At 43.1% G+C, this 27124-nt stretch overlaps 1 pseudogene; it reads left to right on the top strand.

Annotated features, from left to right (window-relative positions):
- Positions 1–12816: 12816 nt before the first annotated feature.
- LOC133993361 (general transcription factor II-I repeat domain-containing protein 2-like) lies at positions 12817–14707 on the top strand (annotated as a pseudogene).
- Positions 14708–27124: the final 12417 nt, after the last annotated feature.

The following is a 27124-nucleotide window of genomic DNA, read 5'->3' as shown; positions in this document are numbered from 1 at the left end:
ACAACAGAAGAATGTGTTGCAGTAGAACGTCATTTAAAAAAACAAATTCTGATGAACCAAGTCCCAGGGAAGGAGGACTGTCAGCGCTGCATCACTGCAGAACCTCAAGCCCTGAAGAATCGAGACTGGAGGGCAGTGAAATACTTTGTTAAAAACCGAATTACTTCTCTGCGAAGAAAATTAGAGTGAAAGTGTTTAAATGCGTTTTGTCCAAGTTGTGTTGCCATACAGATCTCTAATTGCGGACCTGCTCGCGCATGCGCAAGGTAGATCCCCAAATCCCTCATTTGGGAAATTTCCATGAAGAGGTAAGTGTCTTTTCTTAATTGTGGTTTTAGTACCAACCCGTAATGACGAAGTAAGTTATATATATATATATTTATTTTCAGGACAATGTGGGCTATCACAATGATGTATGCTGCAGTGATGTCACATGAATGTATAAATAATTAAAGTGTTATAATGTGTATTAGTGTGAATGTTGTTTGTAGTTGATTTATTGTGTTATGTTTTATGTTCAGATGGCTACAAATTCACCAACAAAATTTGCCTCAGACAAGGAGGTTAAGGAAGTGCGCCAGGCGTTTCAGTTGTTGAGTGTAAGTATTAAATGTGGCGGTTTTTGTGCTGTTTTGGCGCGTTTTTGACAAGAAGTGGGGAAACAAATTTGCAATCTTATAAAACAATGTTGCTCTGATCTGAGATATTATGAAGTGTTGCTTTTGATGAAAGAAGCTGTTTTAAATAATTCAAAAATATTTTTTTAATCCATTTTATAGCATTGTATTTTTAAACCTAATAGCAGTTACAATTGGCGGTGTTTTGTCCCATAATCAGTTCTATAAAGTGCTTCTTCATGTTGTTTTATGATTGATTTGTACATTGCTTATTTTGTATATGCAGTATGCCTGTGTTGATCCAGTGGTGCCCCGGGACCAACTGTACACCAGGAGTCTCGAGGTCCATGGTCAGGCCATGGACCTCCTGGTGCGCCAAGTTAGGCTGCGACGGGCAGCGGAGGCACGGGTGGCCATCCTGCAGCAACAGCTGCAGTCGTTGAAGCTGCAGCTGGAGGTGGAGCAGGCGTCTGCCTGCTTCATTAAAGATGGTAAGTGTTTGTGTTTAGTTGTGGTTTGCGTGTTGTCAAAGATATGACTGATATGGTATGGTTGTGTAATAATATTACAGTGTTTATAAGGTTTTTTTTGGCTGGATCACAGCAAAGTGGGGGTTAGCCATAGTCTGTCATTGAGTGATAAGTGATCAATTTGGTGAGTCATGGAGTTACACCATTGGTTGGTTGAAGTTTCCACCTAGATGTTACCGTTTGAAATGAATAGGATATTAAATAAAAGCTGTCCACAACTATTTCTCTGAAATTTAGCTTAATTACATCATGTGATATGCTACTTCAGTACAGTTTAATAATCAATATTACTGGGACCAGTATAGAAAATTATAGATGAAAATTTCATATCCAGGAATTCCCATTATAGACAGAAATGAGTATCCTTGTAACATTTGGCAATAATTAGGCCCATAAAGTTTGTCATTTGGGAGGGTTACATGGATATTGTCATTATATTTTTGTTCATGATTGTATTATAAACAATTAGTGTGACAAAAAAGGCAATGACATAATTAATGCATTTATATTTTTTTCTACATGTGTGCAGACAATGACACCCACCCCCCACCCCCACTGGACGAGGATGGAACTGGTCCCATCATGGGAAATTAGTTTTTTTTGTTAGATTGTTTGATGTTTTTTTGTATTCATGTTTTAACTGTTTCTTTATGTGATTGTTTTATGTTGTATTCTTGTTAGATATTTTAATAAAGTTTTATTGATTGTTTCTTGTGGTTGTTCATTTTGAGGTTATGTGTATAGGTGTCATTTAAAATGTTATGGGAGGGAGGGAAGTGGAGAGAGATGGTGATAGTTTTGGCATACTTGTATTGTAAATAAGAGATATATTACTGACCAAAGCGAGCTTTACATATATCTAGAAATAGGATCTTGAGAAATGTTAGTAAATAGTGTTTTTGGCAAGAGTGACACAGTTGTACAGTAAATACTGATTAGCATGCACTGACTACAGCCCCGAAGTTCTCAGTCAGCGAGCAGTATACAGCGGAGTAATGGCAGAACTTTATAAACTGGGTCTGAAGCCTGCTCTCCTCTACCCCGCCCGGCTCCGTCTCACACTGTCTGGTGGTGAGAGAAAGTGGATCAGCTCCGTGGACGAGGCGCAGAAATACATCGAGACCCTCCGCAAGTCTCCGAAGCCGCCATAATAGGACTGTTGAACAACTCACTACCGTTTGCAGCCCTGCCATTCTGCAGGTTCAGAGCCATTTCAGCTGGCGTTGTTTGTTTGTGAGCATGTTTACCCACCCGGTTCGTACCTGAGTATCTACTCCCCGCTGCTCTTTGCTGACAACTGTTACCGATCATTTTTCAATTTTGCAAACTAATACTGTGCTGTTTGGACACCCTGTATTGACAATGTGCTTGAAACTTGATTTATTCTGATTCTGCTATCACATGCACCTTTTGAGAGCACCATATCTAATTTAACCTGACTTGGCAAGTTCTAAAAATGCCAGTATAATACATTTTTCCATTCTATCTGCAAGCTCTGTATTGATTTTTGTTATGACTGTGGTCATTCTTTGGTTCGGTCTGCTGTGTGCTTGTGTGCCCTGTGCCTTTTTCTTTTTGATTTTGACATGCATAGATGAGTGTGCCAGGACGTGGAGATGATTGGTGGACGAGGTTCGAGCCCTGGCCTGTGATTGGCTGCAGCCGGGAACCAACCACTACAAAAGGAGCCAAGATGGCGGCCGTCTGGTGGCAGCAGGCATTTTCCCCGTCCTCTTGCTCTCCCAACCGGCCACACTGTTGTTCTGTCTTGTTGGATGTTACATATCGTTGATAGTTTAATTTGTGAGAAGTAAGGGTGGACTGCCAGTTCTGTTTACCGTGTTTTCTCTTGTATTACTTAGATAGGGAGGTAAGATTTGTAATTTGTTTTCGTAGGGCTATTTTCTTACTTTTTAGATAGGATTGTTTTATTTGTTACTTTGGCCTTGGTCCACCCTGAAGTTTATATTATATATCTATAAGTTTAGTTATTAATTTGTATAAATAAATATTTTCTTATACCCAAACCAAATTTGGCTTGTGGCTATTTGGGATTTGGGGAAGACGGGGGCTCATTCACGTTATGCCCTAGGCACCCCTAGACTGGGGCATAACATGAATTGGGGGCTCGTTCCGTCTTCTTGTCGCGCTTCGTTTCCGCGTAAGTTCGGTGAGTGTTTTTTCTGGTTAGTAGTTTTTTTTGGTGTGTGGGGGAATCATGGAGTTTTCACTGGATGAGTTTGTGGTCAGTCCGTCTTTTGCTAAACTTGAGAAATGCAGAAAAGCAGATCTTTTGATTGTGGCAAATTGTTATAATGTGCAGGTGCAATACATTGCCAAGAAAGCAGAGCTCAAGCAGTTGCTATGTGCAGAGTTGGTGGAGCAGGGCGCCCTACCCAAATCAGCTGCGGCTGATGCTGCTGCGGGTGACACGGCGAGTGACGCACTGATGGCAGAGGTGAAAGTGGCGGAAGCTGTGGGCATGTTTGCTGCTGGTGTGGAGCTTGGGCCGGTCACGGATCCTCTCATGGGTACCATGACCACAGAGGATCTCCACATAGCCCTCCAAATAAAGGAAGCAGAGACCAGAAATAAGCAGCTAGAGGTGCAAGCCATGCATCTGCGTACCAGGGCTCTCGAGCTAGAAAAAGGAGCCCATGTAGCCTCCACCCCGTTGTCTCCTTTTGGCCGCAGCTCTGTTTCTGCTCCTGTTTTCGATATTAGTAGGCACATTGCTTTAGTCCCTCCATTTCGTGAGTCTGAGGTTGACTCGTATTTCAGCGCTTTCAAGCGAATAGCTGCCGCCCTGAGTTGGCCCAAAGAGTTCTGGTCCCTTCTTCTCCAGTGTAAACTAGTGGGGAAAGCTCCAGAAGTCTGTGCCAGTCTGTCTATTGAGGATAGTCTGGATTATAAAGTCTTGAAAAAGACTGTGTTGCAGGCCTACGAGCTGGTCCCCGAAGCCTATAGACAGAAATTTAGAAATAGTGAGAAAACTGCTAACCAGACATATGTTGAGTTTGTGCGTGACAAGAGAACGTTTTGTTTGACAAATGGTGCCAGGCGTGTAATGTTAAAACTGTGGCGGAAATGAGAGAGCTCATTCTGCTCGAGAAATTTAAAAAGTGTTTGCCGGAACGAATTGTTGTCTATTTGAATGAACAAAAAGAATCATCTGTAACAAAAGCAGCTGTGCTGGCTGATGAATTCATTCTAACTCACAAAAGTGTTTTTTCTATGCCGGCACCTCGTGTTTCACATATGCCTGAGCGTAGAAATCAATCGCTAAAGCTGATGCGTAAAAGCACCTCACCAGCTGCGGGTGACAGCCGCGAGTGTTTTGATTGCCATGAGCCAGGCCATTTGATCGCTGTTTGTCCGGCTCTTAGAAAAAAAGGACAATACAGAAATCCTAAACCTCCCGCAGGTGTGGGTTTCATAAACACCGCGTCCCCGCCTCTAAAACCCACGGAGTTGTTACCTGAACCAGAGGTACACGTGGAGGTTGACCCTCATTTCAAGCAGTTCGTTTCTCACGGGTTTGTTTCGGTAACCGGTGAGGAATCGGATAAAGTGCCGGTAACCATTCTCTGAGATACAGCCGCCTATCATTCATTCCTGCTGGCTAGTGTCCTGACACTCTCAAACGACACTTCGTGTTTTTCTGATCTGCTAGTGTGGGGAATTAAAATGAGTGCACTTAACGCCCCACTTCACATGATCCATTTACTTTCACCGCTCGTGTCGGTTGCCGTGTTTCCACGGTTTCCGATTGATGGCATTTCGTTTATTTTGGGTAACGATTTGGCCGGAGGAAAGGTGTTTCCTCTGCCCGAAGTAATTAATGGTCCCATTTCGGTTGCCTCTGTTTGCTGCCCCGCCTCTGTATCTTCTGCTGTGTCTGTGCCAAACTTGTTTCCTGTGTGCGCAGTTACGCGCGCACAGGCTCGTAAATTGGGTGAAAATGTGGATTTGTGTGAATCATTTATGGCTACATTAGATGAGGTTGAGGCCTCGTCAGTGTTTCCCGTTACTGAGTGTGAAAAGGTATTAAACTGTGTCAATGAGTCAGATCTCTTTCCTGCTCAGAGAAATGATCCGTCTCTAACTTCATGTCTGTCCTCTGTTGTAGCCGCCGAGGAAGACAGCAAATCCTGTGTTTTTTCTGGACAACGGTGTCTTGATGAGACGGTGGAGTCCCGACTCCAGTGAGATACGCAGTGTTAATCAGGTGGTTGTGCCAACAGACTATCGAGCGCAAATTTTGAGTCTTGCACATGACTCCAGCTTAGCTGGCCACCTTGGTGTTAAGAAGACGTACCATTGTGTGTTGCGCAATTTCTTTTGGCCCGGGTTAAAAACCGACATAGTGAAGTATTGCCGCACCTGTCACACATGTCAAATTGTGGGAAAGCCCAATCAACCGGTTCCTCCGGCCCCGCTGCACCCAATCCCGGTGCTTGGGGAGCCGTTTGAACGAGTGTTGGTGGATTGTGTGGGTCCGTTACCAAAAACTAAATCCGGACATGAATACATTTTGACGGTGATGTGCGCTGCAACGCGGTACCCTGAGGCCATCCCACTGCGCACTATCAGAGCCAAACCAGTTGTGAAAGCTCTCACCAAATTCTTCACAACTTTTGGTTTGCCAAAAACTATACAGAGTGATCAGGGCACAAATTTCATGTCCAAACTGTTTTCACAGGTAATGAGACAGCTACAAGTTAAACATGTTACATCCAGTCCTTACCATCCAGAGTCCCAAGGCGCACTTGAGAGGTTCCACCAAACATTAAAGTCCATGATGCGCAAATACTGCCTCGAGTCTAACAGAGAGTGGGATGAGGGCCTCCCTCTTCTGTTGTTTGCCGTGCGTGAAACTCCGCAAGAGTCTTTAGGTTTCAGTCCTTGTGAATTAGTCTTCGGCCAGTCTTCGGTCCCCTTCGGCTCCTCAAAGAAAAATGGCTGTCAGAGTCGCCAAAAACTGAGCATAACGTGCTGGATTATGTCAGTTCTTTTCGTGAGCGTCTCAACTATGTGTGTCAGTTAGCCCACGATAACTTGGCACAAAGTCAGACTAAAATTAAACGTCGTTATGACAAAAAGTCTGTCCTCCGTGTTTTCCAACCAGGTGAAAAAGTTTTGGTGCTGCTTCCGTTACCTGGATCCAGCTTGCAGTCTCGGTTTTCAGGTCCATACACGGTGGAGAGAAACATTTGTGAGACAGACTATGTTGTTCAAACTCCAGATCGGAAAAGAAAATCCAGAGTATGCCATATTAACATGCTTAAACGTTACTTTTCCAGAGTGAGTGATTCCCCGCCATCTCCTGCTGCGCCCGTGATGTCCGTGTCCGCTGCTCCTCCTCAGTACAATCTTGCTGATGATGGGTTGGCAGAGAAAAGTGGTTTGATGCCGGCCGCTCGTTTGAGAAAATTCAGAAATACTGAGTAGCTTGGAGGGTTTTTTGTCCCATCTGTCTGCCTCAGCCCGTGGATACTATACATTTGATTGAGGATAACCTGTTGCCTTTCTCTGATCATCCCAGTCAATCGTCTGTCCTGTATCATGACATTGACGTGGAGGGCCACAAACCAATAAAGCAACACGCATATAGAGTAAACCCGACTAAAAGGGCTATGATGCAGCAGGAGGTGAGTTATCTGGTTGAGCATGGATTAGCTGTTCCCAGTACTAGTGCGTGGAGCTCACCCTGTGTTTTGGTTCCGAAACCCGACAACACCCCTCGGTTCTGTAACGATTATAGAAAAGTAAATTCAGTTACTAAACCCGACTCTTTTCCGCTCCCCAGGATGGAGGATTGCATAGATCGTGTAGGCTCCGCCAAATATGTGACAAAGCTGGACCTGTTAAAAGGTTACTGGCAAGTTCCTTTAACACCACGGGCCTCAGAAAAATCAGCTTTGCACGAGAGGATCTTCAGTCAGTACAGCACATGTCTTCTGACCTTGTGCGGAAATACTTCTGCCATCATTTGAGAAGATGGACGGTTTGCTGTGGTCGACAGTCACTCACGCAGTAGTATTGGCTTGGTGGAGGTCAACGGTACAAGTGTGGTTCTGCGTTTTGGATGTCTTGACGACCTGCACCACTACATCTGTCGTTTGGCTGACAGTCTCAGTTCCAGGCAGAAGCTCTTTGAACTGAGTGGCATTAGTGTCAGTGAGGGTGCAAGTCCGGCGCTGTCTGGTGTTTCTGTGGAGAGTTTCATCACTGAGATGAGTACTGCTCCAGCACCAGAGTCTAGTGACGTAATTGAGGCAAAGGTTGATTATGAGATTTCTTCAGGAAATCATGTGTCTGAGAGTGTTGGTGCAGCTGCGAGTCCTGCACGGTCTGTAATTTCTGTAGTCAGTTGTGGCAGTGAGGTGAGCAGCGGTTCAGAGGCAGAATCACAGGTTACTGATGGCAGAAAGCGTAAGATTTCTTGGGGCACTCCTATGTCAAAGAAATCAAAGGGTGTTGACTTTAGTGAGGTTAACTTGGATGTAGAGTTTGTTAATGCTGTGGAGCAGCGGTTTTCAAAGTGTGAGGCGCGCCTCCCCTGGGGGGCGCCAGAGGGTTTCAGGGGAGGCGCGGCGAGAGAAAAACAAAGAAGAAAAAAAAAACTAAACATCTGGAGAGTGGCAAAATGGATCGATTTTTAATATCTCAAGTGAAAGTGAGAGAGGGCACAGAGTCTGGGGCGAGCAGAAAACGGAGGAAGTATGACCCTGATTATTTAAAGTTTGGTTTTTCATATATTGGTCCTGACGATGCTCAGCTGCCACAGTGCGTTATCTGTAAAGAGGTGCTAGCTAACGACAGTATGCGACCATGTAAACTCCGGCGTCACATTGAAACCAAGCACCACAGTTTAATGGCCAAGCCGAGGGAGTTTTTTGACCTGAAACTTAAGGAATTGCGGTCACAGAAGAAAGTCATCGAGGCGTTTGGCACCGTGAACACCAGGGCAACCGAAGCATCATATCGCGTAGCGTTACGTATTGCGAAGGCGGGGAAGCCCCACAACATTGGTGAGACGTTGCTCCTCCCTGCTGCCAAAGATATGTGTTCAGTACTACTGGGCGAAGCTGCTGCTGCCAAGCTGGATGCCGTCCCGATTTCTGACAACACCATCCAGCGCCGCATCTCTGACATGGCAGCTGATGTCAAAGAACAGGTGCTGGACGCTTATCCGTGAGAGCCCTTTCTTCTCCATTCAGCTGGACGAGTCCACTGATGTTGCTAACTGTGCACAGCTAATGGTGTATGTACGCTTTATTAAAGAGCTCGGTGTCCAGGAGGAATTTCTATTTTGCTACCCTCTGCCGGCTCGCACTACAGCCGCAGAAATCTTCAAGGCTTTGAATGACTTCATTCAGGAAAATCATATTGACTGGAGCCGCTGTTGTGGTATATGCACTGACGGTGCCAGGGCAATGACAGGCCGCCACAGCGGTCTGGTGAAACAGGTGCAAGCGGTTGCGCCCGCCGCTGTTTGGTCACACTGTATCATCCATCGCCAGGCTTTGGCCACCAAGAGGATGCCCAAAGAGCTGCGCGCGGTCCTGGATGAGGCAGTAAAAATTGTCAACCTAATTAAATCACGCGCCATGAACGCCCGTCTCTTCTCCATCCTCTGCAATGAGATGGGCGCTCACTTCCATCAGCTGCTCCTGCACTCCGAGGTCCGGTGGCTGTCGCGGGGCAAGGTCCTCACCCGCTTGTGTGATCTGCGCGAGGAAGTCCTCATGTTCCTGGCCGAAATCAACTCCCCACTGGTGAAGCATATGGAGGACGCAAAGTGGGTTGCAATGCTGGCCTATCTGTCTGATATTTTTGACCGGATAAACACACTGAACACCTCTCTGCAAGGCAAAGAGTGCAACGTCTTTTTGGCGCACGATCAAGTCTCTGCATTCAGGAAAAAGTTGGATCTGTGGTGTGCTCGTGTTGAACGGGGCTCGGTGGAAATGTTCCCAACCTTGGAGGATGTTGTGGAGAAGACAGGACTGCAACTGGACTGTGAGCAACAAGTGGTCATTGCACATTTGAAGGGGTTACGTGAGCAGTTTGGAGACTATTTTGGGGAGGAGACCGTGGCAAATCAGTGGGTGAGAAATCCGTTTTCTTTTCCTGTGACACCGCGTGATGGACTGACTATGCAAGAGGAGGAGGCCCTTGTCGAGCTGAACTCTAATATGGACTTGAAACAAAGGATGAGTGAGGTGTCACTTGCACACTTCTGGCTGTCTGTGGAGACCGAGTTCCCCCACCTCAACAAAAAGGCTGTAAAGGTGTTCATCCCCTTCACGTCTACCTACTTGTGTGAGTGTGGGTTTTCCGCATTGACAATGATTAAAAGCAAGTACCGGTCACGGCTGCGGGTAGAGGATGATCTGCGTTTATTCCTTTCCACAGTGCATCCCCGCATCAACCGCCTGTGCGCATCAAAGACACAGACTCATTGTTCCCACTAAAATAGAGGTGAGCAAAATAAGGTGGCAAGATTGGTTTATTGCCGTCATGGAAAAGATTTACGCATGATGTTGAGACCGATATGAAAAGCAGCGCTGTACATGCGCGCAGTGATGATAAAAATCACTGACGTTGATCTGTTTATTTGATTTGAGGAATTGCAAAAAGAGGCCTTAAAATGAATGTATTCAAAAATATATTTAAAAAAACAGGCTACTGTTAAAATGTGAAAAACATAGGCTACAGATGTTAAAATGTGTTTGAAAAAGATGTTGAAAACATACAGATGTTAAAATGTTTTAAAAAAAGATATTTAAGCACATACACAGATAAAGATGATTAAAATGTTTTAAAAATATGTTTAAGAACATACAGACATGTTTAAGATGTTTATAAAAATAAAGATGTGTATAACATTTATTGTTTAAAACCTTTTTTAAGCCTGTGTGGAACATACAAAGCAACAATAATAACAGTAATAGTAGCAATAATAATTAGGGGGGGTGAAGGGGGGGGGGGTATGCTTTTGAGTTCTCTTAGGGGAGGCTCACTATCCCACACTTTGAAAACCCCTGGTTTAGGCAATAATATAAGTTAGCACAACAAAGCAAGCCAGTTGTGTGCTTCAAAACGATTTGGTTGGTTGGTCATACTTATATCTTTAAGTTGGAGTTCAATATAAGGGACAACAGTTCTGCCAACTCTTAATTATTTGTTGTGAAATGCGGGAAAGCCAACTTTCAGAGTTGGCACACTGAAGACTCACTCTAGCTGTGGCCGTGCTGCCTGGAGCTGCTCCACACAGGTAAGCAACCTTTCATTCAATTAAGTTAAAATGATAAGGGGATTTGATTTTATTCCCAGTTGTGTTGTGCCGCGCTATACGTTGTTTGATGGATAAGGCGACCTACACATTTTCAGCATTTAGGCTAGTACGCAAAACAGTTTTTCAGTCATTAGCGATAGCTAACGTTAGCGGCTAACTGATGCAGATAGTTATTATACTGTATTTAATGTTGACTTAAACCACTACCTCTCTATCCTCATTGTTCCCTTTCCCAATGTCATGGGTGTCTTCAATAGTTGTACTGTCCTGGCTATGAGTTTATGTAACCTAATTAATGTCAGTTAATTTGTGTATGGGGCTTTCAATTTTTGATTGTGGGGTATGGGATGGAAATAGTTAATGTCAAAACTATAATTAACTCTATTTGGAAAAATATATTTATTCAATGATTTGGAATTATGTTAGGCTAATTGCTTATTCTGATTCATAGGATTTTAATGACAAATGTCTTGTACCTTATGTGTTGTTCTTTTCCTATGTCTGTCAACATAAGGACACTGACCCGGAAGTGGAGCAAACGAAGGGCCTCACTTTGGGTATCCTCACTGTGTTGGAGGATGATGGCAATGCAGCTTCTCAACATGTCGTGGGTGTTGCTGTTGTTGTGGAAGAAGAGATTGTCCTCCAAGATCTCCCTGACCTGCCAACTGCTTTTGCTTACCTCTTTGGAATGATCTATGCTCTAAACCTTAAGTACCCCAAAGATCTCAGGTACACATTTGAAACCGTTCAGAAGGTGTTCATGGAACTTGGTACAGACATCTCTGCAAGGGTCAGATCCCTCAAAAACAAACTCCTTCATTGAATCCACAAGTTAACTGATAATGCCAGATCTGGCATTGTTGACCTCTGAACACCATGCTAATTTAGTCTTCCTGTTACTCACCGTCAAATCTGATGTACCTCGAACTCCCACTGTCTTACAGTTTTACTTGGTTTGCACTTTATTAGGTTTTCTTTATACATATTATATGTTAAGATTCAGTGTTTGAAAATTGTCATGGTACTGAGCAGTGTCACAAGAAAGAATTTGCTGATTATTTTGAGATCTGAAGTTCTAGCGCTCGGTAACCTTAAACAGATTTGAGAGTCATAGTTGTATCATACTGGTCATGTATGGCCTTGTATACATGACTCATTTTTGAGATTTTGAAAACTGAAGTCATGGCACTCAGTAACCTTGTTAACACATTTGTTAGATTCATACTAATATTTGATCTTTTATTCATACTGGTTCTGTATGGTCTTGGAATACGCATGTTTGATATTTTATATCTCAAAGTTTACAAGTATGCAATGTAGTGCAAGTTCACTGCCAGGACAGGGACAAATGGGTCTCATTAGTTTGCACATACTTGGACCTGTTGGAAGGGATTTGATGCATGCAGGTGCAGTTTTAAATAAAACAAATGTTTTGAATGTACATGTTGCATCTGTATAATTATTTATACATTTGAGTAGAAGTTGTTGTTAGTTCTATTAAGTTATAAAGGTGAGTTACATTATAAACTATTGCATTGTGCAATTTTAAATTCCTCTAAAATTATTCCGTTATACTGTCTTACCCAAAGTTAAGTGGATTATGTGTAATAAATCAGAGTTATTACAATATAAAAATGATAATGGTAAGTTAGTATAATTTACAGGAGAGTTAGCAGAAGTAACGATTAAAAGTTAATACAATGTAAATGTATAAATTGGTATAATTTATGGGAGAGTTGGCAGAAGTAAGGATTAAAAGTTATTACAATGTAAATTTGTAAATTAGTACAACTTACAGGAGAGTTAGCAGAAGTAAGGATTGAAAGTTATTACAATGTAAAATAAGTTGGGACAACTTACAGTTGCGTTGTCAAAACTCAGAATTCGGAGTTGAGCAAACTCAGAAGCAAAACTTAAAATATTTAGTTTAATTTCCTAACTTAAAATTTTATCGAAGTTTGTTGCCTTGAAATTTTGAGTTCACTCAACTTTTCTTTTTTTGCAGTGTAGTTCTAGGACCTCAGGAAAGTGTAGTCCACCTAAACCACCACCGGACGGGTTTTCAGAAAATGTCTGTCTAAGCCACATAGACAAACCTGTGTGTGTGTGTAGATCACACATGTCAAAGTCAAGGCCCGCGGGCCAGATCCGGCCCGCCAATGAATTATCTATGGCCCCCGGGATGATATTTAATAACTATTAGAACCGGGCCGCAGCCGCCCGCAGATGTGTTGTGCATTCCCCACAATGCAACGGTAGCCCTAGAACTCACTGCAGCGCAGCCAACGGGCCTCGGCTTCATTATTCCTCAGCAGTCGAAGAAAGGTCAACTGTCAACTTTCAGCTACCCCCCTTCCCAAAAATGGCTAAACGGAAGGTGGACGCTGAGAACAGGGGGTTTCAAGACAGGTGGGAGGCAGAGTATATGTTCACGGAGGTAAAAGGCAAACCTGTGTGTTTTCTGTGTGGAGAAAGTTTGACTGTAATGAAAGAATATAACCTAAGAAGGCACCATAAAACATCTCAGAAACACACAGACAAAGACAAGAATATGGACACGGAACAAAGGCTAAAGAAGATGGAAGAATTAAAACAAGGTCTTAAGTCCCGGCAGGCTCTGTTCACAAAAGCCAAATCACAAAGCGAGGCTGCTGTCAAGGCTAGTTTTATTGTGGCAGAAGAGGTCGCAAAATCAATCATATTTGTATAGCGCCAAATCACAACAAAGTTATCTCAAGGCACTTTACACATAGAGCAGGTTCTATACCGAACTCTTCAGGTTTTAATTCTAAAGAGACCCAACATTCCCACATGAGCAAGCACTTAGCGACAATGGCAAAAACTGTATGCTTAAAGTTTGTGACGCAGTGTGCCCAGACAAAAGGCAACTATTTTCAAACGTGAGCCTGAGCAGAAACACTGTTGCTGAACATGTAGACCAGCTTTCCACCAATCTAAAAGAACAGCTTGTGAGAAAGGGAAAAGATTTCATCGCATATTCCCTTGCTGTGGATGAGAGCACCGACACATCTGACATTGCCCAGCTGTCAATTTTCATCCGTGGAGTGGACTCCAGCCTGAGCATAACAGAAGAGTTTTTGGCATTACATCCTATGCATGGCACAACTACAGGACAAGATCTGTATGAAGAGGTATCCAGATGTGTAAATGAAATGGGGCTGCCTTGGGAAAAACTTGTGGGATTGACAACAGACGGAGCGCCCGCGATGTGTGGGCACAGGAGTGGATTGGTGACAAGGATGCGTGAGAGGATGCGGGAGGAAAACGTCACAGATGAGCTGACAGCTTATCACTGCATCATACACCAGGAGTCGTTGTGTGGCAAAGCCTTGAAAATGGAACATGTAATGAGCACCATAACGAGAGCAGTTAACTTCATCAGAGCCAAAGGTTTAAATCACCGCCAGTTCAAGGCATTTCTGGGCGAGTTAGATACAGAGTATGGTGACTTGCCCTATCACACAGAGGTGCGATGGCTAAGCCAGGGAAAGGTGCTGCAAAGATGTTTCGAGCTGCGTGAGGAGATCTGTCTGTTCATGGAAAGCAAAGGGAAAGACACATTAGAGCTCCGAGATGAAACGTTTCTGTGCGACATCACGAGCCATCTGAATGTGATGAACCTGCAGCTGCAGGGATCGGGGCGTGTCATCTCTGACATGTACAGTACAGTGAGGGCGTTTAAAACCAAGCTGTGGGAGATGCAGATGCGGAAAGAAAACTTGAGCCACTTTCCCAAATGCCAGACCATGAAAGAGAAGCTCTCTACCGCTGTGTTCCCGAGTGCACAGTTTGCTGATAAACTCAACATACTTGCAGCCGACTTCCGACGCAGATTTGCTGACTTTGAAGCCCAAAAAAGCAGGTTTGAACTGCTCAGCGATCCTTTTGCAGTTGACGTGGAAAGCGCACCACCAAACCTACAAATGGAGTTGATTGAGCTCCAGTGCAAAGACACACTGAAGCAAAAATATGAGAGAGCGGGTGCTGCTGAGTTTACACGTTTCACCCCCGACACAATGCCCCAGCTGCACATCCAAGCTGCTCAGACGCTCTCTATGTTTGGCAGCACATACCTGTGTGAACAACTGTTCTCTTTGATGAAGCTAAACAAAACATCACACAGGAGCCGTCTCACTGATGAACCCTCAGCTCAGGGCCCGACCCCGAACATTGATGAATTTGTACAAAAGATGAGACACCACCAAGTATCAGGCTCAGCCTCAGACAAGTGAGCATCACAGAGCATTAACGTATTTCAGTTTTTAATTCAGTTAAATTTTGAAATTTGTTTCAACAAGACACGTGATTTTTCTTTGAAGGAAGTATTGTTTTGTCTGTGTGCCATAGATTTTTGTATTTTATTTTATTTTGGTGTTTTATATTTATTTATATTTATTTTTCAGTTGAATAGACTCAGGGAACTGATTTGATTTATTTATTTACAAAAATGCATTTTCAGTTTATAATGCATGCAATTTCATTTATGCTTTTATCTTGATATTAAGGAACATATTTTGTTTTTGAAGGACATTTACTTTTTTGCTGTTTGTCTGTTGAAAATGTTTTAAGAAAATATTGCTTTATTCATTTAATGATGAAATAATATACACTGTGTTAGGTCTTGGTTCAATAGGCTATGTGCAATCATTTCAATATGTTTTAATAAACATTGAACCAGTCCGGCCCTCGGCTTGTAGCAAATTAGTTTTTTTGGCCCTCTGTGCTATTTGACTTTGACATCCCTGGTGTAGATTATTATTTTGATTGACTGGTCTCATATTCATGTTCTTATTTGACAAATAAATCAGACATTGCTCAGCAGTTACTGAGTACTTGAGCAACACAGTGCTAGTGCTGCTCCTTTCCTCTCCCTGTACCAATTGTGTGACCTCATCTGATCTCAGATATGAAAGCAGTTGACATGAATAAGGTAGCATTATACAATAGAATATAGAATAGAATAGAAAGTCTTTATTGTCATTGTACAAAGCACAACGAAATTGAGATGCTGTCTTTAAAGTGCAGAAACAAAAATAAATAAATAATTACCATTATTTAATGCAGTTTAGTGCATTTATGGCTTTAGCGTAAACACTGTTTTGAAATGTATTTGTGCGTACTCTCAATGTCCTGTAGCGTTTGCCTGAGGGCAGCAGCTCAAACAGCGAGTGTCCTGGGTGAGATGAGTCTCTGATAATATGGAGAGCTTTCCTGAAACAGCGGGAACTGTACAGATCTTTCAGGGAGGGGAGAGGGCAGCCGATAATCTTCTGGGCTGTGGTGATGACCCTCTGGAGCGCTATCCTCTCTGCAGCTGTGCAGCTGGAGAACCACACACACACATGCAGTAGGTCAAAATGCTCTCAATGGAGCAACAATAAAAGGACACAAGGAGTTTTTGTGAGAGTTGGTTATTCCTGAGTATTCTCAGGAAGTACAATCTCTGCTGTGGCTTCTTAATAATAGCAGTGGTGTTGATGCTCCAGGTCAGGTCATCCTCCATGTGAACTCCCAGAAACCGGAAGTCTGTGACCCTCTCCACACAGTCCCCACCGATGAACAGGGGCGGAGTGTCCGTTTTATTTCTCCTGTAGTCTATGACCAGCTCCTTTGTCTTGGTAGTGTTCAGTGCCATGTTATTTTTTGTGCACCACACTGACAACTGCTCCACCTCGTCCCAATATGCAGACTCATCCCCCCCAGAGATGAGCCCCACCACAGTGGTATCATCAGCGAATTTGATGATGCTGTTGCTGGAGTGGACGGGGGTGCAGTCGTGGGTGTAGAGGGTGTAGAGTAAGGGGCTCAGCACACAGCCCTGAGGTGATCCAGTATTTAGGCTGAGCGCTGAGGAGATGTGGGGGCCTACTCTCACCCTCTGGGAGCGGTCAGACGAGATGTTACTGGGTCTGTAGTTGATGATGTGCTGGACCCCCTGCCACACCTGCCTGGAGTCGTTGCTCTGGAGACAGTCCTTAATCCTCCTCCTGTAGGCAGCCTTGGCCTCTCTGATGCCTCTCTTCAGATTGGCTCTAGCAGCACTGTACAGCACCCCATCACCAGACCTGAAGGCGGTGTTCCTCTTCCTTAGCAGGCACTGCACTTCTTTAGTCATCCAGGGTTTCTTGTTGGGATAAACCCGGATGCATTTGTCAACAGTGACAGTGTCCATGCAGTGCTTGATGTAATCCAGGACAGCTGTTGTGTACTGCTCTAGGTCCTGATGTTCGAAAACATCCCAGTTTGTTGACTCAAAGCAGTCCTGGAGCTGTTGAGAGGCACCTTCAGGCCAGGTTGTAACAGTTCTAGATGTGGTAAGAGCACTTTTTCTGAGGGGGGTATATGCTGGAATTAAGAGCAGGGACATGTGGTCTGACTGGCCCAGGTGTGGTAATGGCTTAGCCCTAAAGCCCTTCTTGATGTTAGAGTAGACCCTGTCCAGTGTGTTTGCTCCCCTGGTAACACATTTAACGTGCTGATGGAATTTAGGGAGCACTGCCTTTAAATCAGCATGGTTAAAGTCCCCTGCAATGATGTGAACAGCCTCAGGATACATACTCTGCTGACAGCTAACGGTGTCATGTAAATGTCCCAGGGCCGAGTTAGCATTTGCATCCGGTGGAATGTAAACAGCTGTTACCATGACAACAGTAAACTCCCGAGGTAGATATATGGGCCTGCATTTAACAGTTACATACTCCAGGTCCGGGGAGCAATAACTGGCGACAGTCTTAGTGTTGGTACACCAACTGTAGTTCACATACATGCATAACCCCCCTCCTCTGCTCTTACCAGAGTCCCTAGTCCTGTCATGATGGTGTACTGTGAAGCCCGCTAATTTAATAAATGCATCTGGAATGGATGAATGAAGCCAGGTCTATGTGAAAAGCAGAATGCAGCTGTTCTTCACAATGTTGTTTGTGGCAACCTGTAGCTTCAGCTCATCCATCTTGTTGGAGAGGGATCTCTCCGTAGTCTCACCAGCACACCTGCTCTGCAGCCTCTCTTCTGCCTCCTCTCCCTGCGCCGTCTTCGTTGCCTTCCCTCAGGGATGGTTATCCACGGAGAGCCGGGACGCCTGGCTATATCCACTGGGATGTAAACTCGACTGTAACAGCTCGCTCGCTGTGTAATCCTATTTCTAGAAGTTCTTCTCGGCTATAGATGTTATTCGAGACGAGTAATACACACAAAAACAGCCAAAAGAAGCACCCCCCAACCCCAACCCCCAACCGTGCTTAGCAGTCAGGGTCAGACCTACAAACTCTGGAGTAGTGAAAAAGGTGACAACATACAAAACTAAAACCCTCTTCATTCTCTTCTACTACCCTGAATGACATAAAAAGGTGACTGTAGCCAAAAGGTGAGCAGTTTGCATGTGTGGAGTACAATCTGCTCATAGCCTACCTGCAACACAGTACTAGTGCTGCTGCTGCTTCCTTCCTCTCCCTCATCTGATCCCTGATATGAAAGCAGTTGACACGAACAAGGTACGATAACGTTATTCAACAGTGCCGAGCAGACGTACGTTAGCTTATGTTGCTAACAACGTATTAGTTAGCTAGCTACGTATAGACTACTAGAGAGTAACGTTTAACGTTCGAAATACCGGTAGGCTAATGACTCATCAACACACATTTTCTTTGTTTCTTTTTTGTCCCGCAAATAACAATTATAAGTTGAGCTGTCGGCTCCTCTTCATGCTTTCGCTCCGCGGCGTCCTGGCTGTCTGTCTATGAGCACCTAAGAGTAGTGATGGATTTCATGATTCGTTGTCGAGATTCAGTTCCCGTCGGTCAGTTCAGCTGGAAGAATCGGTTCATATAGTTCGTTCATTAGTTCGTTCAGTCGTGTTTCCGGTACAACGTTGTTTAACGGTGAATCATAATGCTGCACGGTTCTCAGCTCCTCGTTCTCAAACCATCGTGCTAACGGTCAACACAACACAGTAGTTCAAAGTTAATACATAGCTGCAACTTCATGATTATGTACAATACAACAGTGGCTAATGTGTTTACACCTTCACATTAAATGTATATGTATTGAAGGTAAATAGAGAGTAGACTCCGGCTAAATCAGCTAATTTATTGTCTTCATTTTTTGTTCACTTTTAGCAAGGGCTACTAAATAAAGATATAAAGACCCAATATGCTGACAAACATGTTTAAAAGCTTGGCAGATATATTGTAACGAACTGGGCCACGTTACTGTTATGTGTGTTATTAAAACAAGAGAGATTAAGTCCAGATACTTAAGTCACTCCGTTCATTCATCTCAGTCGGTCTCGTTCGGTCAGTGATTCGCTCTCAAGATGTGTTCAAAGACACTCGGGAAAGCTAGCATTTAGCTTAACATTCGCTAACACTCGGAAATAGGGTGCTTCAACAGAACAGTATCTTTCCTGAGTGTCTGTGAACGCATCTTGAGAGCGAGTGACTCAACAGACAACATATGATTGGCTGGCTCTCTCAGTCCCTCTTCAACACTCTGATAACTTAACAGTGAACATAGCGAACGAAAGAACGAGAGAGAAGTGAAACGGGGAATCAGGTCAGTTCGTTCGTTTGAACTGATTCATTCACGAACGGGCCATCTCTACCTGAGAGGGGAGGGGCGCCGTCAGTAGCCTACGCACAGGGTTTCTTGTTGATTTGCAATTACAGCCTGAGCCTACTGTTAGTTTTCAAACTGTAAAAAGTGGGGGGGACAAAAACATGATTTTGAAAAGTGTGTGTGTGTGTGGGGGGGGGGGGGGGGGGGGGGGGGGGGGGGGGGGCATGTCCCCAGTGGAAATTGCGCCCTTGAATTCAAGTATGAAAATTTCACCCTTTGTTCGAACCAATGTTTGAATAACGAATAAAAATTGACAGCCCTAACCTTTACCATAGTGCTGTTCATCCATCTAGATGGTTTTGGTGTGAGTCGCCCAGTTTTTGAGGTACGGTCCATTGAGATGTCCGCCCCCTTTCCAATACAGTGGAGCTGAGTGGGACTGTAAAAACTCAACAGCAATGTCTCCTTCCAGAAGGCACGACCCAGTTACTCAAGATAATCCACAGACCTTGTTTTGAGTAGTTTAGTGTAGTTTGAAAGAAAAGTAGTTACTACATACATGAAACTGTGCAGAACAAGGTCTGTGGATTAACTTGGTCTGGGTAACTGGGTCTTGATTTCTGGAAAAAGACATTGCTTTTGAATTGTTCAAATTGTATACCAAAGCACAAGGCATTGAGTCATTGTGACTTTGACTTGAATCGCCTTCAGTCTTCATGAGTGGCAACTTAAATTGACAAAAAATAAACGACTTGAGAATCAACTTGAACTTGGAAGCTAATCACTCGCGACTTCATTTGAGACATAATGACCTGAATTACTTATTTGTATTCAGTCATTATCTACTCACCCTCATGTCAATGAGAAGTCTGGTGTATTTTTTAATCCACTCAACACTGCTGGAGTTTCACAGGACTGAAGTGATTAATTAGCTGCGCAGTACTTGGTAGCCTTGTCCGCCTAAATGAATTATAAATAAACAAACTAGTAGGCTATTTGCAGTATATTAAATCGTTTTTGACCTAATTATTTAACACTGAAATGACACACTCGAGTCTGTCGGCTCTGACAGCGTTGCATCACGTTCACCTGCACAATATCATAGCCTATGATTTCCGAAAATAGTACTACGGCAACACAGAGTTATAAGGACGCTTTGCTCTCACACGCGCTGCATTTATAGTCACACAATACACACACACGCCGTCACTCTCTGGTGCACGCTCTTGCTCGTTCACTCCAGATTCCGGGAGAATACGTCTCATTTGCGGGCGTCCGTTTTGTAAAATGCAGCCACACTGCTGATGTCTTTGACAAGGTAGAGGAGGACTGACTGTAAATTAAACGCTCACAATTAAATAAATATTCAGCAAACCACCAGACCAAGGCCTTCTAGTTCTTTCTTCAATCTGTCTCCAGTGGGTTGGGCTAATCCAAAAAAAGAGCCCCCTTGAAAACAAGGGGGTGTTCTGAAGACAGACTGTTACCTGTGAAACAGGTGACTGCATCTCTAAGCTAGCTCTTACCAGGGATTTCCACCGGGTCCGTCAGCGGCGCGGAACGGCTGTTCCACGGTTTAGCTCCGTCCTCTGCCCAGCGTCAACTCACACTGGGAGCGTTACGGCAGCGGTGTGGAGCGTGCTCTGGGAAATGAAGTTGCAGTGTTAATACAGTAATTACAGCAGCCCAATCAAATCCGAACGAGTGACTTTAGTCTACCGTAATTACTGTAGTAGCAGCACAACTAAACGGCCCGATTTTGTTAACTTGCTCAAATTTAGTTGATTCTGTAATTTTCTTTGATTGTTGTGCTTAGACCATGTGTCAGTACGCTACTTAGCTAGATGGTGTCTTTATCTGTCTGTTTTATTCGTGTTTGTTGCTTAAATACGATCGGGAGGCTGCACGGGTTGTTTTATTTTGAAAGACGGAAGTTTTATTATGCCGATTCTGTGTCTGACTTCCTGTCTGGTGCAATCTGCTCTGTTGAGCTTGTCGTGAGTTAGAAACGTGTCCGTGAAAAATAGAAATGCTGCGGATTGATAGCGCTGCGGCACGGAGAGCCGTTGCTGAGACGCTCCTAGTGTAAATACTCTCATTGATTATAGTGGCACCTATCAGCTCCAGTGACCGCGGCGCAGCCGTAACGTGCCGCTGACGGACCCAGTGGAAATTGGGCTTTACAGGTAGTTGTTCTGCAACAGTGACACTTTTTGTTAAAAGTCAAATCATCTCAGCATGTGGCAGCTTCAGGAGACTTGGTGGAAGGAATAAAAGTATTTCGGAGGCATTTTGAGGTTTTGGCGGTTGAGTTATTACGTTATACTGCTGGTCTCTGTAAACTTCTGTTGTTTGGAAAAAGGCTGCGAGCTGTTTTCCTGTAAAAGTCCAGAAGGATTTTGTGTATTAAAAAACTACACTGTATTTCTCAACAGCTTGAGGTTGAGTAGATAATGACTGAATAATCATTGAACTATTATTTTACATATAAAATAAAATGTTCAACATTGTCAGTGTTTGCATTACAAGTGTCTTTTCTCTTTGCTGCAGCCTACAGCTCTGATCTGATCAGGGCTCATGAAGAGCGAGCCCTAAACCTAAGCCCAGTGCAGACTGCTGAGGAGGTGCAGAGCAGAGGTGGGTAGGGTACCTACTAATTTACCTACTTGTACTGCTGCATTTGAGTTGTGGTGTGATGCCCTAGTCTTTGAAATGATTAGTTAAAGTTTCATTTGGTATATGAGTAATTTCCCTCTCCAAACCTATATCTGTCTCCACAGGGTCGGACACGGGCACAGAGCTTAATCACAGACGAAAAAAGAAAACATCAGGTACGTAAATATTGTCTTTAGGGTAGTTATAATATTTTAATGAATTGAATTGGTATTCTGATTACTATTTATAACCATAGCTCATTTGTCAAGCTGATTCTCTCATGGGATTTAATTAATCAAAAAGAACGAGAAAGAATTAAGAATTGTGTGACATGTGCGATAGTATTTTTTTTTTTTTTTTTGGTGTGGACATATGACTGGACTGTGACACGACCTGGCTCAAAAAGCCGTATCAAAACAGAGGAAGCACACGGTTTAAGAAATATTTAATTTATTTACAATAATCCAAAACACTAAACTGAATATGCAACAAAAGAGTAACTCCAACAGAACGAAAAGGTGCTGCTGTCCTCAGGAAGAGAGAGCAACCAAATGAGAGACAGGGCTTTTATCATCCCCCACACCACACTGGCCAGGTGTACGTAGTTGTCTCCAATCAGAGCCCCGTGCTTCAACCAATCAGGATCTAAGGAGAGAGAGACACAAAGAGGCACCAAAGCATCTGCCTGTGAGGAAAAAGACACAGGTAAGTAAGTTTAAATGTTTTAATGTTTTTAATCATCATGGCACAGACAGGTCAGTTAACATGGGGTCCTCCACTCTGCAGTAAACAGAAAAGACATGTTCTGGCGTTCTGTTCTCCTCTTTCAGCCAATCAGGAGGGAGAACTCTACACATTTCTTTTCCATTTACTGCAGAGCAGAGGGACTGGTAGACCCACGTCAATGACCAAACCCTCTCTGTTCCAGATAGGCACTTTCCCTTTGGGGATAAATCAAGTTCGTGTTCTTGTTATTATTCTTACTAGTACTAATAACACAAAGATAAAGGGCAAGTCCATTTCCTTCACCACAATCCTCAGTGCAGCTTCAATCTGGGGGAAAAAACAAGAGGTAAGATCAAAAGCTAAAGTTGAGCTGTTTTGAAACAAGCATAAATAAATACATAAATAATCATTAAAGAATAACACTAATCTGTCTAGATATGTGAAGGCACACACACACACTTTACCTAAGTTATGTTTTCCTCTTCATCCTCACTGGTGTCTAGACTGCTGTGGACACTTTGATCTTCCTCTTCAATATGTAAACTGAGAGAGGCCTCAGGACCTAAAGCAGTCTTGTATGTTTGAAGGACCACTTGCAACCTCTCTGACACCTCTGAGATTCTTCTCCTCAAGAGACTGCAAAGTCCTTCATTTCCTTTGTCTCCACCTCAAAATATACATGAGATTACATTACAGACATTCTACATAGTAAGATTGCTTCATGAGACCACATACTGTTACTTCAATAGAGTAGAAGAGTCTCTCCTGTCCAAATCTACATACCACATGTGAATAGTTGCCATGGTACCAAGCAGGCTTCAGATGGAGCTCATAGTAAGCACAAGCTTACTATTATGCTAACCCTGTGTGACACATTAGCCACATATTCCAATGTTCACAATTATTTTGTTAATTTCTGATTTCAGGCTTTAGGCACAGTGCTAAATATCTCCACATCTGGCAAAAGTGACACACTTTACAGTCCTACTGACTTGTTACCATAGCAAACAATGTAAATCTGTTAGGTTTCGCTCTTAGGACCAAATAAGCAGGACACACCCACGGATGCCAACTCAGTGCAAACAGAGTTTATTTGGGGTTAGAGCGTAGATGGAGTGGATGTGGGAGAGTGGGACCTGGGACCAGGAACAGGATTCAACGGCTGGCTGGGCGTAGCAGGAGAGCGAATGGGCAGGTTGGTGGATCTGAGACGGAGACAAAACAGGAGTTAAACAGAGGTCTTCCAAACAACAGTTATACTAAGGTAAGTATATCTAGGTTTAGCCAAGCTGTGTACCACATGGGTAAACGGACGATCTGGCGATGAATGGGATGAAGAACCGGTCTTAAATACTGCAGCAGCTTGTTGAGATGATGAGGTGATTGAGGCCAGGTGTGGAGATGAGGTGATTGAGGCCAGGTGTGAAGAACCAGCAAGGGAGGAACCAGACACACACACACACACAAAGGGGAGGGGAGAGAATGCAGATTCCTAAAAAAATCACCATTTTACTATGTACAAATGAAATGACCATCACTGCAAACAATGATTGTTCTACTTTATTGAAAGTTTGTGATTGAAAGTGAGTTGGTCATGGATAGATATGTTTTGCCTCAACCTACCCTCCTCAGCCACCTTGTTTTATAGAACCAATGCCATGTTCTGCAACCATGTGCAGTGTTGTGCCATCTCCATCACCAGAATGCGTTTTTCCTCCTGCAGTCACATTGTTGTCATCACCTGGTCATGAAGCCGTTTCTTGATTCCAATGTTTGCTAAAAAATCAATGACAGTTTTATGAATACATTAGACAATGTTGCATATAAACATAACAAACACTTAGCAACAACAATTGTACTTTTTATCAATTTTATACAAAATAAGAAAACTTACAACACATAGAAACTACATGAATATTAAACCACTCAATATTTTTTGCACATTATTTCAGTATACTGTATACAGCTGAACTTCAAAAAAAAACAAAAAACATCTGAAAACTGACATACCGCTGTCATGAACCTACCAAGGCCATATTGGGGACACAGTGCTCTCTCCACTCAGGGAGTGCTCCACCACAGCTGCATCAATGTTTGCTGCAGAGTCAAGTTCATTGAAGTTATGTATCTCCTGAAGAAGAAGCTTTTTGTCTTCTGCCAGCTTCCTCCGAAGCCGGTGGCAAAGCTTGTTGCTGTCTAGAATGACATGAAGTAGACGGGTAAAGGCTCGTGACAGAACTGTTTGACAAGAAAAAAAAATGCATTGCACTCAAAAAGTGAAAGTGAAGCTGCAGTGACTGAAGTATGTAATAATGACAATCTAGATAATCAGTTACAATCAAACAGAAGAGCTGTGATTGGCTTAATTGCTTCTACATTGTGTAGAGTTAACCTATTGTATTATATACAGTAGTAATACCATTCTGAAGCCCTGTGTGGGTGGTGCATTGCAGGTTGTCAGATGTATCTCCTGTCTCTGTAGAAATAATAGTAACATTCACAATAAAACAACACATAACAGTTTCAATGTTTGAATTCATTTTAAACATAAACCCCTTTTAACCTGACTTGATTGTACAATTTGGTATGTGTACTTCCTACAGAGAAACTATCGTTGGATGATCTTTAATATCAAGCCTGAAGATTAAAATAGTAGTGTAAAAAGTATTGTGTTATTTTCTGTTATCTGGTCATGCTTACCACCAGCTGCCCATTCCTTCACATCAGATATCCACTGTGACACCATTTCATCTGAGCAATGTAGCTGTGTTTTTAGCTCTGCTAGCTTCGCAATCTCATCCAGGAGCCTCTGACAAGTCTGATAAACAGTGTTACACAGTAATCAGGATAAAGTCAGTATGATTAACAACAGCTCAAATGATAACAACAAAGGACAAAATAAAACCATCAGACCTACCTTCACATATCTTGTGGAAAGTGCCCTATGTAAGGAATCACTTTTGTTGTGGTTCCACCCCATTGCATGCAATGTAAGCATGTCCACCCGGGCTATTGAAGGCAAAGTATGAGTTTATGGCATGCAGTCTTTGAAAAAAGTATGCAAAAATATGGAAAACACTCTGATCACCTGTTTTCGACATATTTTGTCGTAAGGGCACAGCGAGAGAGGTAGCTGTTAACTTGTTCCACCTCTTCACCGGCAGTTGTCCCTGCTCCTTCCTGGTTCCTACCACTCCATTTAATCTGTTAGTAAAGGTTTAGTGGAATGGTAACACAAAAAGTATACATAGTATAGTTTACCCATTAACTTCAACCTAATATTATTAAACATTACAATTTACATATGATGAAAAAATAATAAGCATACCTCACACTTAGTAGCATGAGCTCGAGCATGCATTATACTGAGGAAAGGTTTCATGGTGGTCAGCTCCTGGAGAGCAGGAAGGACACTGGCAACTTTCTCCAGGTATGGCCAATATTTGCAAGATCCATGGCAAAGAATTGTGCCTTGGCTGGCATCAGCTCCTTTTGAAGGTACAGGGGGTAGGCGAATATTTCTCCCCTGTACATATTAAGGGCTTTCAGAAGGAAACCATGGCGGCACACAGCAACCTCCATGCCCTCTTCATCCAATTTGGAAGCCCTTCTTGAAGTCTCCCTTGCTGCTTTCCACTGGGAGTCCCCACGCGTGCCTCTTCCCTGTGTCTATGACACACGTAAACAAAAATAAATCAAATCAAATCAATGGTGTCATAAAACACTGTATATGCCATGTATTCTCTCAATTTGATTGTGTAGTTGGTAGGCAGAAGTTGCAGTTGGGGAGGAAATCTAGGTTGGATATATATGGTTATTTTAGTCACAGAAGTATTTTGTCAAATTACGATTCAAACTTTCTATTTTCACAGCTTTCTGGATCATGTCCACAAATCCAGACACTGCACTGTCTTCAGCCACAAAGATTCCCTCAAAAAAGGCATGGTCACCAGAGCTGTGGAAGACAAATAGGAAATCAATTTATTAAATATATAACAAATCAATCAATAATAACACTGGAACAAAGAGCACCTTCCATTTCGGCGAAAGCGATATAATTTTCTGTTTCCATCTGCTGAAACAGCCAACATTTGTGGTGTGCAGGCTGGGCAGGTGAAAACAGCACCACAGCAGAGTTGGTCTTCCTCAAACGAAGCATAAGAAAATTCTAAAAAGCTGCGCTGCAGAGTGTCGCCGTTGATATGTCCAGACTGGAAGATACATAGAATAAAACCATCTTTGTGATGTTGTCTGTTTATGTACATAAATGCAATATTTATGTACATAATATGGCCAAGAACAATAATACTAACTCGTCCTCCACACTTGGTGCGATGCTCCAGCAGCTTTGCGAAGGCCTGTCTGGAGAATCCCGGAGAGATGACTTTGAGTTCCTGAAAGGAGCTCAAGAGGTTCAACGTGTACAACGTGGAAGTATTGACAGAGGCTGGCCAATATCCACTCCGAAGGAAGTCCTTCATGTCAGGGGTCCACTGCTGCTGGCACGTTTGACATAGATACAGTGGCTGATGCAAGTCATAACGCCCTTAGAACAAGAAAGAAAAAAAACATGCTTAATACACATTTTAAAACACCCCCAATATCTTGATATGTGATTTGATTTCTGGAAATCATCTTGAAATAGAAATTTAAATAGTGAATTGTTTTTACCATTGATGGTAATTAAAATCACTGGTTGTCCTGGTAACACAGTG

The sequence above is a fragment of the Scomber scombrus genome, chromosome 13 (genome assembly GCF_963691925.1).
Source record: "Scomber scombrus chromosome 13, fScoSco1.1, whole genome shotgun sequence".
NCBI lineage: Eukaryota > Metazoa > Chordata > Actinopteri > Scombriformes > Scombridae > Scomber > Scomber scombrus.
This window is presented reverse-complemented; position numbering and strand designations above follow the sequence as displayed.